This window comes from Pundamilia nyererei, unplaced genomic scaffold (genome assembly GCF_000239375.1).
Source record: "Pundamilia nyererei isolate P.nyererei 1_Seehausen unplaced genomic scaffold, PunNye1.0 scaffold00203, whole genome shotgun sequence".
Lineage (NCBI taxonomy): Eukaryota > Metazoa > Chordata > Actinopteri > Cichliformes > Cichlidae > Pundamilia > Pundamilia nyererei.
In genome coordinates, this window is record NW_005187604.1 from 88,140 (window position 1) to 107,284 (window position 19,145).

At 40.6% G+C, this 19,145-nt stretch overlaps 1 protein-coding gene and 1 pseudogene across 9 annotated transcripts in view; both read left to right on the forward strand.

Moving 5' to 3' along the window:
* arvcfb (ARVCF delta catenin family member b) overlaps window positions 1-19,145 on the forward strand; it is a 242,479-nt gene that overhangs the window by 68,263 nt on the left and 155,071 nt on the right. The gene's annotated exons all lie outside the window — the stretch shown is intronic.
* On the forward strand, window positions 11,248-12,316 carry LOC106456423 (uncharacterized; annotated as a pseudogene).

Genomic DNA, 19,145 nt, shown 5'->3' on the forward strand with positions numbered 1-19,145 from the left:
GGCCTCAGGAGGATGCAGCCCATGAATTTGGACATGTCCAGAGTATAATCGCAGCCTTTGCAGTTAGAAAATTGCACTTGATCATGTCGCGATATTATCGCAAATGCGATATATCGTTCAGCCCTAATTTACATGTATATTAACTAGTTGCTTTTTTGTATTATTATTATTTATCAAAAAAACTGATGATGCATAGATAAAACACAGCACGTTGATGAAGATTTTGGAGGGTGTTTGACTGCCTACAAAACGTTAGGCCCTTATCATAGTGTAGAGGTTACCACATTCACCTAACATGCATAAGATCCCCTGACACAAGTCCCTTTGCCACTGTAGTTTCATCTCCTGCGGTGAACATTTGTGAAGAAGGTAGAAGCGAAGAAAGCCTCCATTTTTTTAAGACCACAGTCGAAGCTTCCAGACAGTTGCAACAAAGAGTGACTGAAATAAACACGCATAAGTGAAAATCTAAATAAAATACAATACTCCTCCAATAGAGCACTTCGCTGTCAGACTGCAGGCTTACTTGTGGTTCTAGGGTACTTAAAAGAAGAAAAGGAGGCAGAGCCCTCAGCTTTCAGGCCCCTCTCCTGTGGAACCAGCTCCCAGCTTGGATTTGGGAGACTGACACCTCTCTTCTTTTAAGATTAGGCTTAAAACCTTCCTGTTTGATAAAGCATATAGTTATGGCTGGCTCAGGTGTCCCTGAATCCTCCTTTAATCATGCTGCAATAGGCCCAGGCTGCTAGATGGTGCACCGAGTGCTTCTTCTTCACTCACCTCCTTTCACTCTTTGTCTTTATATACCAGTTTGCATTTGATCATGAATTATTATTAATCTCTGGCTCACAGTGTGTTTTTCGTCTTGTCTCTATCCTCTCTCCACCATAACTGTCCCTCCCTGAGCCTGCTTCCACTGGAGATTTCTTCCTGTTAAAAAGGAGTTTTTCCTTCACTCTGCTGCCAAGTGCTTGCTCATAAGGAGTTTTCTTTTTGTTGGTGTTTTCTCTTTATTATTGTAGGGGAACTGACTGTTGTTGTGATTTGATATAAATAAAATTGAACTGATAAATATAATAAATACAGGAGAAGGACATTTAAAAAACAGAATATAAAACAATCAAGGTCAAATGTGTCAAAAGTTAAACAATATGCATATTAATATATCAGTTACAGTTCTGCAGAACAATTATTGCCCCTTTTTATGTTTGAACTTGTAGATAAAAGATCAGAATAGTATCCATTTAAAATTTTACCAACAAAGCACATACACTCTCTTTCTGAAATGTCAAATCTTTAAGCTGATATCATTAGTGTCACTTAAGGTTTACATGAGGTCGGTACATTAGCAAAATAATGCAAGTCATTTACAAATGTGTAAGTGGGTGTTTGTGTTTGTGGGGTGTTAAATTGGCAGTACTTTGTCATCCTCTTACAGCTGTAGAGAAAAGGTAGGGACCTCCTCTTAGGTCCATGAGCTCTAATTGCAACAGGCTCAACAGTGGAGTGACCTGAGGAATAAATCTATCGAGTGGAAACAACAGAACAATTCAATGACGAGCACTCTGCATACGAATGGTGCACCTGATGATGTGAAAAGGGACCGTTACAAATTTGGCTACAGGCAGGAATGGAAAACATGGATCTGTTTATCTAACAACGTGCAGTCTGTATTTTCCAGCGAAGCACCGATATCTGAGGTTCTGGCCGTCACAAGCATAGTTTTTCCACCAAGCAGCTTTACTGCAGCAGTTAGTGGATCAAAGTGCTTATTGAGGTGCATCTTGTTAACAGATGCCTAAATTTATCACTATCATCTCCTGTCTGTTTCATTGCTTAACGCCCACAAGCAACCGACGAGGGAGGATCAAAACATAACACCATGAATTTTTCCTGGCAGGGGCTGATTTTCTTTGATTGCTGATGGGCGACAATTTCTCCCTTCACTGATTCCTAGAATGGGCCCACAGTGAGACCTCAGGCTTAAGACAGACCACACATGGAGGTGGAGGTCTGCAGAGTCTCTGTCACACTGCCATTGATCTCTGTCATCCTTTTCAGCTTGTTTCTTACACCCTCCGGGCCAGTCTTCTTAGAAAGTTGACTTGGTGGCACTTAATGAATGTGTAAAACCTGATTTCTAGGACCATCATTTGGATTGTTAGACGCATCAACCGACAGCTGAGACAGCCTTCATCAAAGTATGTCACAGATTTGAGGACAAATTCTCAGAAGCCAATCGACAAGAGACTGCAGGGACAGGGACGGGGATTACCATGTCCCTGTGTCTGTATTAAAGTGGGCAGTATGTCCACATTTAAGTCAATTTCTCTCTCTCTCTGTTGAGCAAGCTCTTTCTTTCACCACAGAAAGCTGTATAGATTGTCTTACATACAAAAAAGTACCCATCAGGACCTACAAACAGGATTTAACATGTAAAGACTGGTAGGTTTCACTTTTTCATGAAATGAAGACTATGGAGCATTAATTGTTGCTCTGATTAAAAAAAAAAGTAAAACAAGATTTTGATGTTCTCTGACTTGGCTGCTTCACGTCTCTTTGTCTGAATGAGGGAAGCGGAGCTGGGCCAGCTTTGACCGCCTCCCTCTGTTTCCCCTCACCTTCATTGTCTTCTCTTTATTCTCCACTAACCGCCACTGACGGCATCACTGCTCTCACATAACCCTCCTGCCTCTCTTCTCCTGTCCCCTCTAAAACCGGTGTGACCACTGAACAGACAGGACGTCAAAAGAAGGTGAAAACAACGTTCGGAAGTATCAGTGTTGCTTTCGCTCTTCTCCTGGGACTCGGAGAGAGAATCGATAGTTTTTCATTAACCTGTCTTCCCTCTGTAAAGTACAGTACTACACACTTAAGTAGTGGCGGTGTTGGTGGATGATTTCTCTCTGTCTTTCACACCAACACATACATTCCACCTGGTGCACATGCGCCTTTTCACTCTAGCAGCTGAACTTGCTTTTAACATGGCAAAGGTGACGTTAACCAGCACACAAATGCACCAGATTCTTCAAAGAAAATCTGGTGCCTGAAGCTCAGTTTATGCAATAGAAGCTGTGCCACAAACTACCAGACTGCACCCTCTTCTTTGGTTATTATGGGTATTTATGGTTTATAAGCATCAGCTAATTCATTAAGAAATATTACACACGCACATATTATGGTGCTTGGTTCGCGAGCTAGTGTTGTTCACTTCAGTTCAGTTAGAAAAACCCAACAGTTATATGACTCACCTATGAGCAAGCACTTTGGCGACATTGGGAAGGAAAAACTCCCTTTTAACAGGAAGAAATCTCCGGCAAAACCAGGCTCAGGGAGGGGCGGGACAAAACGTCTCACAAAGAATGCAGAATAACCGTCTCCTTGTAATTTTAAATATCGGAAGAAATATGTTCCCACAAATTTTACTTTGTGTTAAATCATTTATTCATTCCGTTAATTATACTACTGGGTGCACATGAGGGCCAAACAACTTTGGTTAGCCGGATTACAAGATAGCAGCTAACCACAGTAATCACAAAAGAGTTTGTAAAGTTTATAAATTCTTGTTGACTCACTGACAAAAAGCCATTTCAGTGTTTGTCTTTCATTTGCATACAGAAATAACATTATGCAAAATTTTGGTCATTAGGCCTCTGAGTTTTCAGTTTAAACAAATGTTTAGCTAGCCTCACGATCACACTGAATGTTCAACATTTTCCATCCATACATTATGTATTTATATATATATATTTAATTTTTATTTTTTTACATTTTATTTTCACTTGGTGCAGTTTACTAATGCTTCCTGTCATCTGTGGGTTGGAGCGTGGCTCTGCTAAATACAGAATGGAGAGATTTTTCCCTCCAGTTTCGGCCAACTTTCTGTTATGATGTTATGAATAATAATGTCTCACAAGCTTGTTTCAGTGGTGCCAGTGAAGTTTCATTCTTTTTTTTTTGTTTCTTGTTTTTGTGCTTTCCAAACGCTGTCCTGTTGTGAGTATGTCTGTTTTTGTTCGGATCGTTTGCCTAATCAGTGACTGTGAAAGCAGGTGTGCATCATTAGTTATTTTTAGCAGCGACGCATGGAAGGGAGGTGCAGTTTATCTGCAGAAAATGATGTTCTGTTTAAGTTGGTGTACACACAATCCGGGATCGTGAGCAGTAACAGAGTTGCACAGGATTTCATTTTGTTCTTTAAAAGTGTAGCAACTCTTTACCTCACCTCATGATAACCTGAGCTCATAGGTAGGAAGTGTGAGGTCCTTCACTGGTGACTTAGTGTGGCTTAGCACTTTCTTATTAGTCCAATATCTGGTTTTGTAAACTTTTAGCTCAGACTGCACAGTAGTTTTGTTTGCTACAGTCAGATGTGTCATTGTAAACTGATACAATTCTGCCTTTTTGTGACAAGAGAGCTAACGTCTTGCTCTTTGCTACTCGCGTACCCCTTTGACAGCCCCTTTTAAAGTTTTACACTACCATGCACCTACTGCCAGTTATATGGAGTGGCGGCACTACGATATTCATGAACCGATCATTTCTCCCTGAGCTCGACATTGGTTCTCTATAATTGCTTTTACAATCTCTCTCTCACCACGGACAAGCACATGGCAGAAGAGTCAAGACTATTAAACCGTCCACAAGACCTAAAAGCATTTCCTTTTACGATTTCTCTTAACAAGCTGTTGTCAAATGCCATAATTTTCTACCCCATTTGCGAGCCAGATAGCTAAATATAGAAATACAATTTGACTTTCTAATGCTGAGCGATGAGGGGATGTTGAGTGACTTTATTCACTCGCAGTGAGCTAGTACCACAAAGCACCCTGCATTTGCTTGTCTCCAGCACAGTGTGCTGCAAGGAACTGAAGTAAAAAGAGTATCTCCCTTTGGATTCAGAGTCATCATGTTTGAAGAGATAATTGAGTTTTTTAGAAATCTGTAAGGAACATATCCACACTATTCCTGCTCAAACCTGTGCCTGTAATAATAATTTAAGAAATGTTACATGAGCCAGTACCCCCTACATTACAATGGTCCTTCTATGTATGTACAGCTTTTTCTGCTTCTACTTCTCTCTCTGTTGGATCATCAGTAACTCACATGTCCGTCTTCTAACACAATGTAGCCAGTGTTTAGGAATAAACGTATTCCTTGCACAGTTCCAGCCTGCCATTTGAAATAGATGAATCCCCCTTTTCCAATCTGAGCATGCACCGTGTGCCCCATATGTTCCAAATGTGTGGGGACCCTGTGTAGCTTTATATTCTCTATTAATGTTGTTTGTTTCACTGGAGGCTCTCCAAGGATCGGAGCTAGTGGCATGTAGTGGAGAGCAGCATCTGTCAAAGCAAGGAAATGGTGTGTTTAGCACATGCACACCTGCAGCAGTTGTTGCAGCAGGCAACATCAACAAGTGCTGAGATGAAACAGATTGTTTGGGTGGTTTTTTTTTTCATGTTGGCCATGCATAACTATCAGTGCTTTTCCTGGCACTGCCTTCTAAGTATGTCTTTACTGACTCAACGAACACTGGAGTGATGTGCAGGAAACCTGGCCAGACTTTCCTCCCTTCCATAAAACCAAGGGAAATTCAACTTTGAGTCTCACTGTGATGGGAAGCCAAACATGGAAGTGCTAAAGAGGCTGAATCATCTCTCACAGAGAACAACTGGTGAAATAATGAGTTGAAATTATCCAAGATGGAGAAATGATTCAGAGGAGGTGATTATCGCAGCCAGCGCAGGCTGAAAATGAGCAAACGTTTAGGAAGGAATACGTGATTAATGCTCGTGCGAGCATGTGCAATCCATTGGAGTTCATGCCCCGACAAACACAACCAAAGCAACAATGGGTGGGAAACTTGGTATGACGTGAAGCTCACAAGTCAATCAAGTAAGGAGGCTACACTGACTAAGCCTTCGAAATCTACCCATAACTTTCAGTATTTTGCCAATTGACTAGATTTTCAGAATAGAAAAGAACCGCTGAATGAGTTTGGTGACCTGCCAAAGTGGCTGGTAGAGCAGACAGATTTACTGGCCGCATCCAAAATTTATTTGGCTGGTGGCAATGTGCTGCCCTGAAGGGAAGATGAAGGCGGGATGACTGCCATGGCATCGCCTGGATCCAGATGGCCCAAGACAGAAGGGGATGGATGCACGCACTTTATCAGCAGCCTATATTCCGTAAGGCAGTCAAAGGCTCAAGTACAAACAAAGGCAACTATATGTAAGTTTGCCAAAGTTTGCTGCTCTTTGCACTCTGTGCTCTGCTGCCTGTATGATAATAGATCCCTCTGATGAATCATTGTACATAATTTTGAATATTATGTGTGCTGTTGTTGTCTGCTGGGGGAAGAAACACAAGGTGCCTTGCAATCTGATGTTAGAGGTAATTAGAGACAATTTGGGAAGCTTTTATTGAACAGTTGCATAACACAACAGCAGAGCCCTGTGGCAAAAACTATTTGGAATTGATCAATAAGAATCAAAATACTTTATTGATCCCTAAGGAAATTATGGAACCACTGATTTATACCACTTTGTTTAATTTCCATCATCACACGCTTCACTTCCTGGGAACTGGGAATGGGAGAATTTGAATTTCCCGTCCCCTTTTCTTACTTCTGTAATCCACAATACAGGCCAGTTGATAATTCTTTTTTTTTTATCTTTGGTTGCATCATCTTGAGATTTCCTCTGGCCTCAGGCTGTTATTGTTGATCAAAAACTGCCACATTTGCTCAAAAACTGTCAACAATGTTTCACAGTCACTGGCTGAGGTTATTAATCGACAGTGTCCACAGGGGTCAGTAGTCAAATTTCTACATGTATATTTAAATTGTCAACGTGAAAGTTGTAAACAGAATGCCAGTGCAAGAAGTATTTTATAACTATTGACCACAAAGGAAAATTTGTTTCAAACAAAAAGGGAATTCAAAGAGCATTTATGATGAACTAACACCTGAAGTACAGAAGTTAAAAAGCCCAGAAGAAATATAGGGCAAAGTGCATCTTGAAGTTGGCTGAAGAAGAGAGGTTTTTGAAAGTAATCAGATTTCGGCAAATGTCAGATTTCCCTTAAGATGGTTCAAGCTACAGAAATATACAAAAGAAAAGAAGACTCGTAAAAGGTCACTGTCCACTATATGGCTTTAGACAACACCAGCTAACCAGTTGTATTATTATACACCGATCGGGTATAACATTATGATCGCCTGCCTGATATTGTGTTGGTCCCCCCTTTGCTGCAAAAACACCTCTGATTCATCGAGTCCATTAAAGCAGGTGTGCTTTGATATCTGGCATCAAGATGTTAGCATCTTGGGAATACTGTTTCCATGAAAGGATTACATGGTATACATCAGGCTACCTTTGTCCATTCCTCTGTGGTCCAGTTCTGATGGTCACTTGCTCATTGTTGGCACGTTTGGTGCCAGAAAACAGAAAAGGCTAAATTACACTAATCATGTTAATCCCATGTGAAAGACGACAAATCAGATTATTTCACTTGCATCCATATTGTGATCAAAAATAAATAAATACATTTTTTCTATGACAATCTCTGACAAACACGGAGAGAATTAGAACCAGAAGCTGCAGCTCTGTTTGGTTTCCAGGTCTAAAAACCCATGGCACGCTATCTGCACTGCAGTTAAAGGCAGTAAGTGTACAGCTAATGAACAGCCAAGCATTTAACAGCTGAAGAATAAGATAATTCCCTCAGGAGGTTATAGAAACCGAAAATGGAGCTAAAGGAGAGTGAATATTTACCTACATTTGGCTGGTGGCGACTAATACAACGGTTCCCTCCTGTCTTAGGCTTAGCTAACTGTCTCCTGGCTGCAGTCCATTAGCATTATGACTCCTTTTGTGCTAATGCTAAGGTTTACCATCTGCTGGGTGACAGTTAAGTTAGCTCCTGATAGTGTATGTTAACAGTTTTCTGGCTGTAACACAGACAGAAGGGTGGTGTTAATGTAATGTAATACTTTCACCTAATTCTCATGATAGTCACTCAGCCCTACAGTATGTCTCAAAATATTGCTTTAAATATAGATGGGAAGAAAAAAAACACAACATTATTATGATCTATTGTAGAAATACTCAAGTCGGGTAATAAGTACTTTAAAGTGACACGTAACTTCGAACCACCTCTGCAAGCAAACTGTTTCTCTGGTGTACTGTGATGTCCCTGGGATCGATTCCTTCATGTTTATGGTGCTTGTGCCTTAAAGCGACTCATGTTTTTTGTTTAAATACATTCAATTGTAAAATGTATTGAATTATAGAGACCTGTTGTATGTCTTTGTTTTGAGCAAGGAGCAGGGCTCCATGACTCATTGTGATATCCTATGGGATCACATGCACCGTGAACTCTCCTCACAGCTTCCTGAGAGACGAAGCCTATGTGAATCAGACTGCACGTCTGTGTGGTTTGTCAGTCTGTCTGAGAGTCATGGACCACACATTCTCTGTGTGGTGCTGAGCCCCAGAAGACCCCTCTCCAAAAAATAAATAAATAAATAAATAAAAAAAATGCTGTGCATGCGCAGAGAACTAGCAACGGCATCTTCCATCTGCGACTCATGAATTCAACCTTGCATGACTGATGCACAGAAACTGAAGGAGAACTGCAACCTCCGTCACTTCGCATACCCTCTGTGATCTTAACGCTAATTAAGAGTTCTTTGTTTGTATCAGCTCACATTTGGGATTTTGCACAATCTGAGAAGTCTGTTGCAGACTTAACTGTCAGCACTTTGATCAAAGTGATTACAGCGAGGCATCATGTCTAAGCAAACATCCGTGCACTCCTTCCCGGCCAAGATATGAGACTAATTTGTGTTTTGTTTTTGTGATACCCTACAGCTGCCATTTGTCAGTCAGCTGAGAGCCTCCCTGTAAGCAGACCATTCTAGCTTCGGGCTTCGACTTTGATAAGAATGCTGTACATGCATCATTTTGACTATGTCCATAGTTTGCCTTTATTTCCCTAGACACGTCTGTAATTGCTATTCCAAGAATGCTCTTTGATTCCTGCTACCATGCCAGACAGCTCTGTGATACTGACTGCATGTCAAGAATAATTTGCCTGTGTTACTGGTGCAAAACAATCTCATATTTCAGCTGTTATTGTACGCATTTTTTTATTGAAAGCGTGAAGCATATCTGTCTTTGTTCTGATTTGATTGTGCAAACACGATAGAGTGATCAAAGTCGATACAGATTTTGAAATCTGTCTTTGAACTTTATCTTTGCCATCAGACTTGATCGTGATCACGTTTGTCTTCTCTTTGAGTCTCGAATGACGTTTTATCTGTAATTTGTTGGACCTATTTCACCTCCATTTGCACAACAAAAAAGCCGCCTCTTTATTAATCAATACTGAACATTGTGTTTGTAATCACTGCCACGGCCATGAAAAAAAAAACAAAAAAAAAAACAGTTTCCAAATTCAAATGTGGCAAATGGCCTCCTTAGTATCTGTCAATACTCGCGGTGAGCCCGATACGTGTAAATCTTTGATTTTTAGCTTTGTTTTCTGTGCTTGTGTGATTAACTCTCATTAGAGTGCATTTCACAGGTGTTCTGGGATGCGTGCCAGCGTTTTCCATTGTCATCGAGACAGATCGTCCATAAACATGCGGCAGGTTAGCCTTGTTTATGAACGAGGGTGGACATGAACCAGTTCAATCAATGCCACTTATGTCCCGGCTCATTTCTTTCCTCCCGACCTCCCCCACCTCCTCCTCCTCCTTCAGGTTTTCACCTCTTTCACCTCCTGCAGGTGCAGGATAACAGTAGCTTTGCTAACACACACAGTGCTCCAGCTATTCCCTATTACTTTGGTGATCATCTTATTTGGATTATACTGTTTGCACTTAGCTTTCCGTTGAATAAACAGATTATTGGAGCAGAGTGTTGCTGTCCACTCTTCCTACTTTGATTGTAGTCGTTACCTGTAATACATAATGATCATGTTTGTCTTCTTTTAGCTATAATCTCTAGATATTCTGCCAATTTTAGATTTCTCTCTAGAAGCCCCAAGTCATTTTTTAAAATGACTTTTGCAGCTGAAAAATAATCCTTCACACTTTCTAAATGTGCCCAAACACAGTGACAATGTCACAGAAGCCGCACACAAGCTTCTAACCCTTTTAATTAGTTTTAGCTCTAGTTCCACAGCAGGAAATTTCACCAGAGACTACAAACCTTTGGAGATACTACAGAGACCAGAGTCTAAATTAAGTTCTGGGGAAGTTGCCTCAAGGGCTACTCCTTTCTCAAAGTTCAGGAACTTTGAGGGTGGGACTTTGAACGCTTAAGATTTTGTTATTGGTTGAGCTTTTTATGTCAATCTTTCCAACTCATTCACCTTACTGTCAGTCTTCACAGTTACTTGCGAGATCAACTGCTAAAAGTCTAACATTGTGGGCATTTTGGATCCGTTTTGCTTGTCTGTTGACTCGGTGACCTCGTTTGCAAAGCAGCAAATTATGACATAAATACTGCTGTCCCTTGCCTTATATGGTGTCAATATTGTAGTAGATTTACATTCTGATGATAGTGTGGACTGGAGTGGAACTCTTTATTATGTAGATTTGAGAAAATAGCCATAGGTTCTTTGTGCCTAATCTTTGTTGGTCTTTACGTTGTGTTTTAACCAGTGGCACCGAGAAAGCCTTGAGTTCCTTACAAAGCTTCTTGGTACTTAAAGTTCAGAGATCTTTGGATGGAAATACAACTTCTGTTCAATGTGGTTGCAGTTTGAACTTCATTAAGGTAATTTCGAAGCTGCAGATTTAATTCAGAATTTACACTTTTGGAAGCTAGATGAGATACATACGCCAAATATGTTTGATGCAGCAATTAGCAAAGAGCTCTAATTAGTCCCCTGGAAGTTTGCATTACATTTAGAGAAATGCAGCCAAGTGGGATCGGGAGAACCTGGAGGCACAGGGAAAACGTAACTTCCAAGTCCTTTCTCTTAATGTGTTGTAATGTGGGTAATATAAAGTTCATACTAATTTTCACATTTGGTGTGACCTTTACCTTGACTCAGTTTTCACTGAAATTAAATCAGTGTGAGGTGTAATTGGTATCTACAATCACACAAAATTTGAAAATGATATCTTGAAAACTGTCAACACTAGACTGCTAACAAACAGACACGATTACATATTCTTTTTATTTGGGAGGAAAATAAATAACATGGAATTGCTTTGTTTTTGCCCTGACGATGAACCAAGGATCATCGGGTAAATCTTGTATGCCTTTGGGTGAAACAGCCATAATATGAACAAAGTTTCATATAAACAAATTACCCACTGCTGATGGAAAAGCACAGAGACTCATGGTGCCCTGGAAGCTTATGTGAAATGGACTCAGCTGCTCTATCGTAATGTCACAAGCACGGTCCGATGTTCAGCGGGAACATCACCAGCCTTCCCAATTACCGTCGGCGTCCACCAGGGCTCGGCCCTCTCGCCCCTGCTGTCCTCTGTGTGGACACCGCGACGGCTGATCTGCAATCACCACATCCATGGAGCCTCCTGCATGCAGATGATGTGTGCCTATCAGAAACAGAAAACTGCCTAGCCCTGCAAACCCGAACGCAAGCGTGGAAAGATTGGCTCTCCGAAAACGGCATGCGCCTGAACATCACGAAGACTGAGTACCTTGAATGCGGCCCCCAGACCAACAGTACCATCACTATCGATGGCGTGCCGCTGACTGAAGTTGCCCAATTCAAGTACCTCGGGTCCCTTGTCACCTCGGACTGCGAAACTCTACCAGACGCCAGACTCCGTGTCAACACAGCGTGGATGAAGTGGCGTCAGGCCAGTGGAGTCTTATGCGACAAGAGAATGCCAATCTATCTTCATTTGAAAGTCTATACGTCGATCGTGCGCCCAGTGGCACTCTACGGGTCAGAGTGCTGGCTAGCGACGACCAAACACGAACAAGCCCTTCACACCATGGAGATGAAGATGCTGAGGTGGCCTCTGGGTCTCACACGACTTGACCGAGCGAGGAACGAAGATGTCAGGAAACGATGGGGAGTGACACCGATCACAGACAAGATGCGAGAGGCGAGGCTCCGATGGTACGGCCATGTTGTCCGTAGCGATAAGAACTCCATCGCAAAGACAGCCCAGCAATTAGATCTGGATGGAAAGCGCTGGACGGACCGAATCACAGATGATATGAAGGTTGCGAATGTTACACCAGAAGACGCCCTGGATAGGAAGAAGTGGAGGAAGGCATGCAAAATAGCGAACCCTGCATCGTGGGATGTAAACCACTAGGAAGAAGAAGAAGAAGACCCATACACCTTGAGTTACCTCAGAGTGAAAAGAGTTCAGGTCTATTGCAGATGAAGGAAAACAGTGTCTCACTTATTCTTGTTCTTTCAGCCCTTTTACCATCAAGCAATCTACAAATGTAGGTCAAAATGCTGTTTGAATGAAGTCCCGACTGCACAGGATATATATTTGTGCCTTTATCGATCCTTGTGTTATACAGGCCAGCAGTTCTTTGAAATGCTTGTACTGCACCTGTTAAACATAAGAACAGCAGAGTTCTTAACTGTGTTTGAAGTCTTAATTCAGAGCCTGGTTACTCATGTAACAAAGTAACCTTGATGACCTCGGTTTGCATATCTTTTAATTTGTTCAGTCAGAGAGTTACATCACAAAGCTTAGCCTCTCGCAGGGTCACTGTGTGTGTCTGTGTGTGTGTTTGTTGCCAGGGCTCCAGCAGTTTCCTCAAAAAGAGCAGTTGCACATTTTATCCCAGGAGGGGGCAATGCTCCGGCCCCAGAGGGGAGCTAAGGTAGTGCAGGGTCAATGGAGATGTAACACCCCAGCTGCACAATCTGACAGATCTAATGCAGCTATTTGTAATGGGATTCTTCCCCTTCAGCTCCAGCCCTGTTATCAGTGGCCAAGCAAGCTTGCTGCAGCGGGGCTGAGGCCAGCTCATCAGTGCATCGCTCTCCCAGTGTCGTCTGGATGCTAAACAAATGATCACATTAGGCTGAGCGAACTGCAGCTGTGCCGGTGAGGCTTTTTTGTTGTGAGACCAAATCGATTTTTACTTTTTAACATTTTAACGCAGCTGTGAACGACACCACACTGATGTAGTCAGGTAAGGCTAAAGTGGTATACAAAAAGGAGAGGTTTTCCTTTTCAGATTCAAAGCTCATTTCTATAAAGCCGTCATCGGTAGCACAGAGGAGATATCAGCAAACAAGAGAAACTTTGAAGAGAGAAGAAAATAAATCTAGCAAGAGAAGCATTTATCATTAGCAGCTTTAAATCATCCTTAAAGCTGATAAGTCCTCTGACACCCCTGGTATTATAAGCAGTTGCTTTCTTACACCCTAATCTGACAGCTTTAAATAAAACACCTGTGCAGTTATTGTCTGTCCTTTTAGGAGCAACTCTGCTTTTATATATTTTAGATGTGTGTGGATTTTATGGTCCATGGACTAAACAGTAGCTGCAACATTAAACTGGTTTGACGCTGAATCCCCATACAGTCATTTGGCGAAGCTTTAAGCTACCATTATAAACTTGTGTTAACTGTGTGTGTTTGGAAAGCTGTCAATTTGCAACTCGAGCGGCATTATTGTTTATTTAGAGTTGTTTTGAGGGGTTTTTTTTGGTCACCTGGCAAATTCCACATCCAGCTTTATTCCACCAACCCCTGTGGCTCTCTTTGCTGCTAAATTGTCCACTATATTCACCTGCTAATTGTTAACTTTCCATTTGCTGCTGGGTCGGTTGTGTGCAGTGGGTAGACTCAGAGATTTTTCACGGAAAATGATCTGCCTGCTGTGACTGGAAAAGGGAATGGATGAGAACAATGGGAGTGAAAGAAAACAGGAAAGTCAGCTGTGGCGCTGTACCAGCAACAATTTTCACATTACGCACACTAATTCCTTTATTTAATATAAAAATGGATTAGAGCACCTTTAAGCATATAAACACGAATATACTCTTTCATAGACTTTTTCTTTTAAAGACACCAAAGCTTTGTTTACTTTATCTTCCTTCCCTGCACTGCCTGTACTGACCTACAGAAAGGTCACTCCGCTCACACTGTAGTCATAAACTCATTTTCAAATCAAATTAAAGTTTAAAAGATTAATAGCCCTCATGCTCTAAAGGACTTTTCCCCCCAAGTTTATAATCAGATAGGAAATTGCTTTATTATATCTGAAATGCTTAGCAAGAATGATGTACATCAACTCTCATTTACATGCCAATTCTGATAATCTGATAGTGTGTAGCTCTTTTTATTTGTTCCCCTGTTAAGTCCGTGCCCACCTTCACAAGGTTTTGGTCGTGAAAATTGGAGCTCCCCTAGTAAGCTTCCTGCTCCATCCCATTGCAGCTGGAAAAGCCATTTTTAATCACCCAGATAGTGCTGATAGATTCTTCTGGGCTTTGCACAGATTAAGAGAGCATTACCTAAAAATGAGGGTGAGAAAATCGTCTTTGGTCCTTTAAATACTCACCAGAGAACCGCAATATTACAGCCTTTTATTTTGGTCATTTTCCTTTAGCCTGTGTTTTTCCATGATTCGCTAGGAAACCCCACCCCTAATGTACACTGATACCTTTACGTAAACTGATACATGGGAACTGCTTTGGGGAAAGCACTCGGTTGAGGTTTGGTGCCTTGCTCAAAGGAGACAGCAGAGGGTTGCAATAACAAACTGCGCTCTATGAGCATATCAGATACTAGGATACAGTCTTTGATCATCCACCCTGACAAATTCCCTCAGAAGGATTCACTTGTTTTTTGGTCTTTTTTGGGGGGATGTTTCAGTTTGTGTTTGTTAGACGACTGTTGCGTTTAGGAGGAATTTCTGTCACGCACAGATGCTGAAGTTTTTGTCAGGCTGTTCCAGGTTTTTCCCGTCAATGTCAGCAGAAATTAAGGCTGCCTGCCTCTGCCCCTTTCTCTCCTGCTCTTATTGACATCTCCTCGTGCTCCCCCCCTCTATAATCATCACTTGTTTGTCAGCGCTGATGTGTGTATGTCACATAATGACTGTTGCACAGCAGCAGGACAGCTTTTTCTTCCAGCCAGGAAAAAAAGCTGCAAACACCAGCCAAAAAGCACAACAAAGAAAGGATGCAAATCTTAACAAAGGGCATTTTTTATGGATTCCTCATTCTGACTCTGGTAATCACCGTCAACAATAGGCTTTTTGTAAATAAAATGCCTGGTGGTAGAGCTTCAGAGAAGGATGTCTATTTTTCCGGAATAGTTAATGATTCATTTGGGTAAACAAGGCTTTAATTGTCTCTCTCTGGTAAGGCCTGTGTACAAGCCCTGACATCTGATGCTAAATTATAGCTGTAAAACTCTGGCCAGTGTTGAGCTGCTTTTTAGAGCCAAGCTGGCATAGACTGTGGGACCTGTTCAATTAAGAAGTGTGCCACAGAGAGGTAAGGCAAAAGGGTCAAATTGATCTTAGGAGAGAAAAACGTGTGGCAAATAATATTGACTTTCATTTTGATTTCTTAGCTGAAATGTGAGGAATAAATGGCAGCATTTACTCAGAAATACTCCGAAAAGAAGAATCAAAGATGTTTTTATTCAAGGAAAACTTGAATAACTTTCATTTGACAGCAGTGACATTTGGATGCAGCTGAATCTAGGTTGGATTGATTTGAGCTACGAGTCTGCAAACACCATCAAATGTAAGAACTGACTCGTTGCAGGGTTTTTGTTTTATATTGCCACACCTATTGGTGTGAGGCTTTTTCAGGAAGGAGCAGAGCAGGATGGTGCTGAACAGGGAGCAGTGTTGGATTGAGGCTCCCTGTCTCGCCTGGTGACGGCTCAGAGACAGTTTGGATTACCCTCCCATTGGTGCCACTGCCCCAGCTTGCACACTGTGAAAGAATATCGATACATTATGAATCCTTTAGCTCTTTGTACAAGTTTCATCACCTTCCACCTTTCTCCAAACTGAGTCCAGCGTTCAGTATTGCTGATTCATAGATGCTTTGAAGCAAAAGACTGTGCAGTGAGACTGATAGTACACTGAAAAACAGGCCATGTTGGATTTACTTCATTCAATAGTGGACATTGGTTGCACATAACTTTTTTGCTTTGGCAGAAACTTAAACAACTGAGTTAAATCAACGCAACTTATTCGTATTCAATAAACCTGTGCATTTTGTGTTGATAAAACGCGATTGAAACATGTTTAGATGAAGTAAGGTGAGCTTTTGTAATATTTTAATCCTTCGCAATTTTGTCATTTTATTTCAACACTATTCAATTACATTTGCCCCAATACTACTTGGTCACTTAAATACTACATGTTGTCTTCATATTTCATAATGTTTAACAAAGTCTAGAGTCTGGTTAACATAAGAACTGAATGGATCTACAACGACTACCGTCCTCCTATCTTTATACAGATTGCAGGGGGGCTCAGGCATAACCTGGGGGTGATAGAGTAAGAGGCAGGGTACACCCTGGACAGGTCACACTTAACTTTAAAGCATGAGGCAATTGTGTTAAATACACACAAGATGCTTACATAAATCCAAGAGATGGCCAATCCCTTTTTTTCAGTGTAACAGCACAAGTGAAGCAGGCGGAGGAGAGGCTGGGCAACACGAATTCTTTAGCTCTGAGCTCAGTCTGCAGTATTTCGATTTAATGCTGCATTATACTTCTACCACACAGGACTTGAGCCATATTTTACTGTACTATTTTTTTGGCGAGTTTGTTTGTTCCTATAATTACTATCTTCTTTTTTTTGTTCTACATAAGAAAGATTGAAAAAGATCACGCAAAATTAAAACACGTGTGGTCCCTGCAGTTTTAGCTTGTTACCTTTTGCAAAGAGGTTATACCTTGTTTGGGCTACTTGTCACATTTTAAATGTCCACAAAACGTCTAATTACTAACATTAATGATGGATGATCCATTATTTGGTACTGAATGGAGAAATTTCTACTTGTTGTGATGTGAGCTAGATATGATACTAGTTGAACCCAGAGCTTCAGCAATAAAATGCAAAGTAAAAGCAAATCAAGCACTCCCTAAATCTCTCCCCGACAACGTGTCTGCATGCACCAGTCACAGCTGTTTCCTGAATTAAAAGACCAAATATCCAAGAGATAATAGACTGTTGAAACAAAAGTTAAATATTTGGCACAGCAGACGATGAAGAGCATTTTCTACTTTTTCTAGAAGCAGATCATCATCCATTGGAAATACTTTAGTCGTATTAGGATTTAGAGCAAGTGATGTTATCCAAGAACAGAGTCCAAGAGCAAATCATATGTAGAGCTGTGTCTGCACCACAAAGCAACACAAGTAACCTACTCAATCACCTGAAAACACACCGTTAGCTGCACTATAAAAAATGCAAGAAAAACTGTGCAACGGCTGCTATTGTCTTGTGTCAACTCAAACATGAAAGTGAAGCTGTACTTGTGATACATGTTTTGCTAATCTATGTTAATGTATTATTGTAGTCTCTACCTTACAATATAAAGCACCTTGAGGCGACTGTTGTTGTGATTTGGTGCTGTATAAATAAAATTGAATGGAATTAATCTGCACAGAGGAAAGCAACATTTCACATTAATGTTAAACTATTTTAAAAAGCACCACAGTTGCCTGACATTAGTAACGTATCAGCATATGGGCTATATAGAGTGGGGTATTTATTTAATATTTTGCACGAAGTGAAACATAAGATTTTCATAAGATAAGAAATAAGATAAAAATTTCTAAAACTCACATTAACTACTGACCTCATTTCTGGCGTGCAGGGTTTTAGGACTTATTCATTACGAGCACAGTTATTAGTCATTATTTTACAGTCTATTCATAAGGACCCAGGGTACTCTAAGAGTTTATAGACTATTTAGAGCATTAATGAAAGCTTTGATTTTTTTTTTTTTTTAATAATTGTTAAAAAGAGTATTATTGTTACTGTTTTGGGGTTGAGCATGCAATCCACATGCTGCAAAGTGAACGCAGAGTCCTGGGCGTGAATCTCAAGGCCATTTGTTGCTTCTCCCAGATTTCAAAAAAATAAACACAATTTCTTGTAAGGAGCAAGAGGTTCACAACAAACTGCAACAGATTTGGGCTTTTTTTGCTCATTTGTCACATTTAAGCCACATAATAACACAAATTGACAACTTGACTCTAGTTAATCACGAACTGATAGCAGACTGACTCCAGGTTATGTAATGTTTTGCCACCTGGATCCACCAAAGTTGTTTTACGACAAAGTGTGTAATAGACACACAAGCAGAAGTTGCAGTAGCAGCAGAGGGAGCTATTTTATTTCAAGCCAACATGAAAATAATCACGGGAATAGACACTGTATAAATAGAGATTATCAACACATTTACAGGTTAATCGTTTCTGGTGATTAAGGAGCCTGAAATATACTTCATACGTTTTTAGCTCTCTACTGACTTTGTGGCTTCAAATGTATTATCTCCCCCTGCTGGTAGTGCAACTTCTGCATGCAGTAATGCAATTTCTGCATGTGTGGACATTTCACGCTTTGCCTCTCCAAAACGTGAAATTTAATAGACACTGTTGTGCCTGGTAAACATTTTGCTGTGATACTAGGTTGCAAGTGGTTGCAGAAGAGGCCCCCCGTCTTCAAAACAACAATTTCAAAGGCAACAAGGCTGCAAGATCATTGCACATAGTTGTAATAATTTTGGTTGTGTCAGTAGTTTTTGTTGCTTTAAGATTAATACTTTATTATTCACTTATCAGCAGTTTAACTATGCACTTATTAACTATTAATCATGGGGTTTTTTCCTCCTTAACTATGTGGAATGAACTATATTTTGTAAAGGTTGATAAATGTAAAAAAACAAACAAAAAAACATACATGTAATCTCTTACTAATGTCATTTTTGTTCACTTTAACAGTAATTGCTTGTAACTATAAATTAATTTGTCTTTGAAATTCATTTAGTCACGTTGATAGTCATAGTTTTGTCTTGTGAGCTTTTTTAGGAGCCTTCAGTGGACTAAACTGTCATTAAAGTAGTTTAGACTTGATTCACTTCATCTGGCTAGAGTGAAATACTACATACACAATCATTAAGCATTAATAACAAT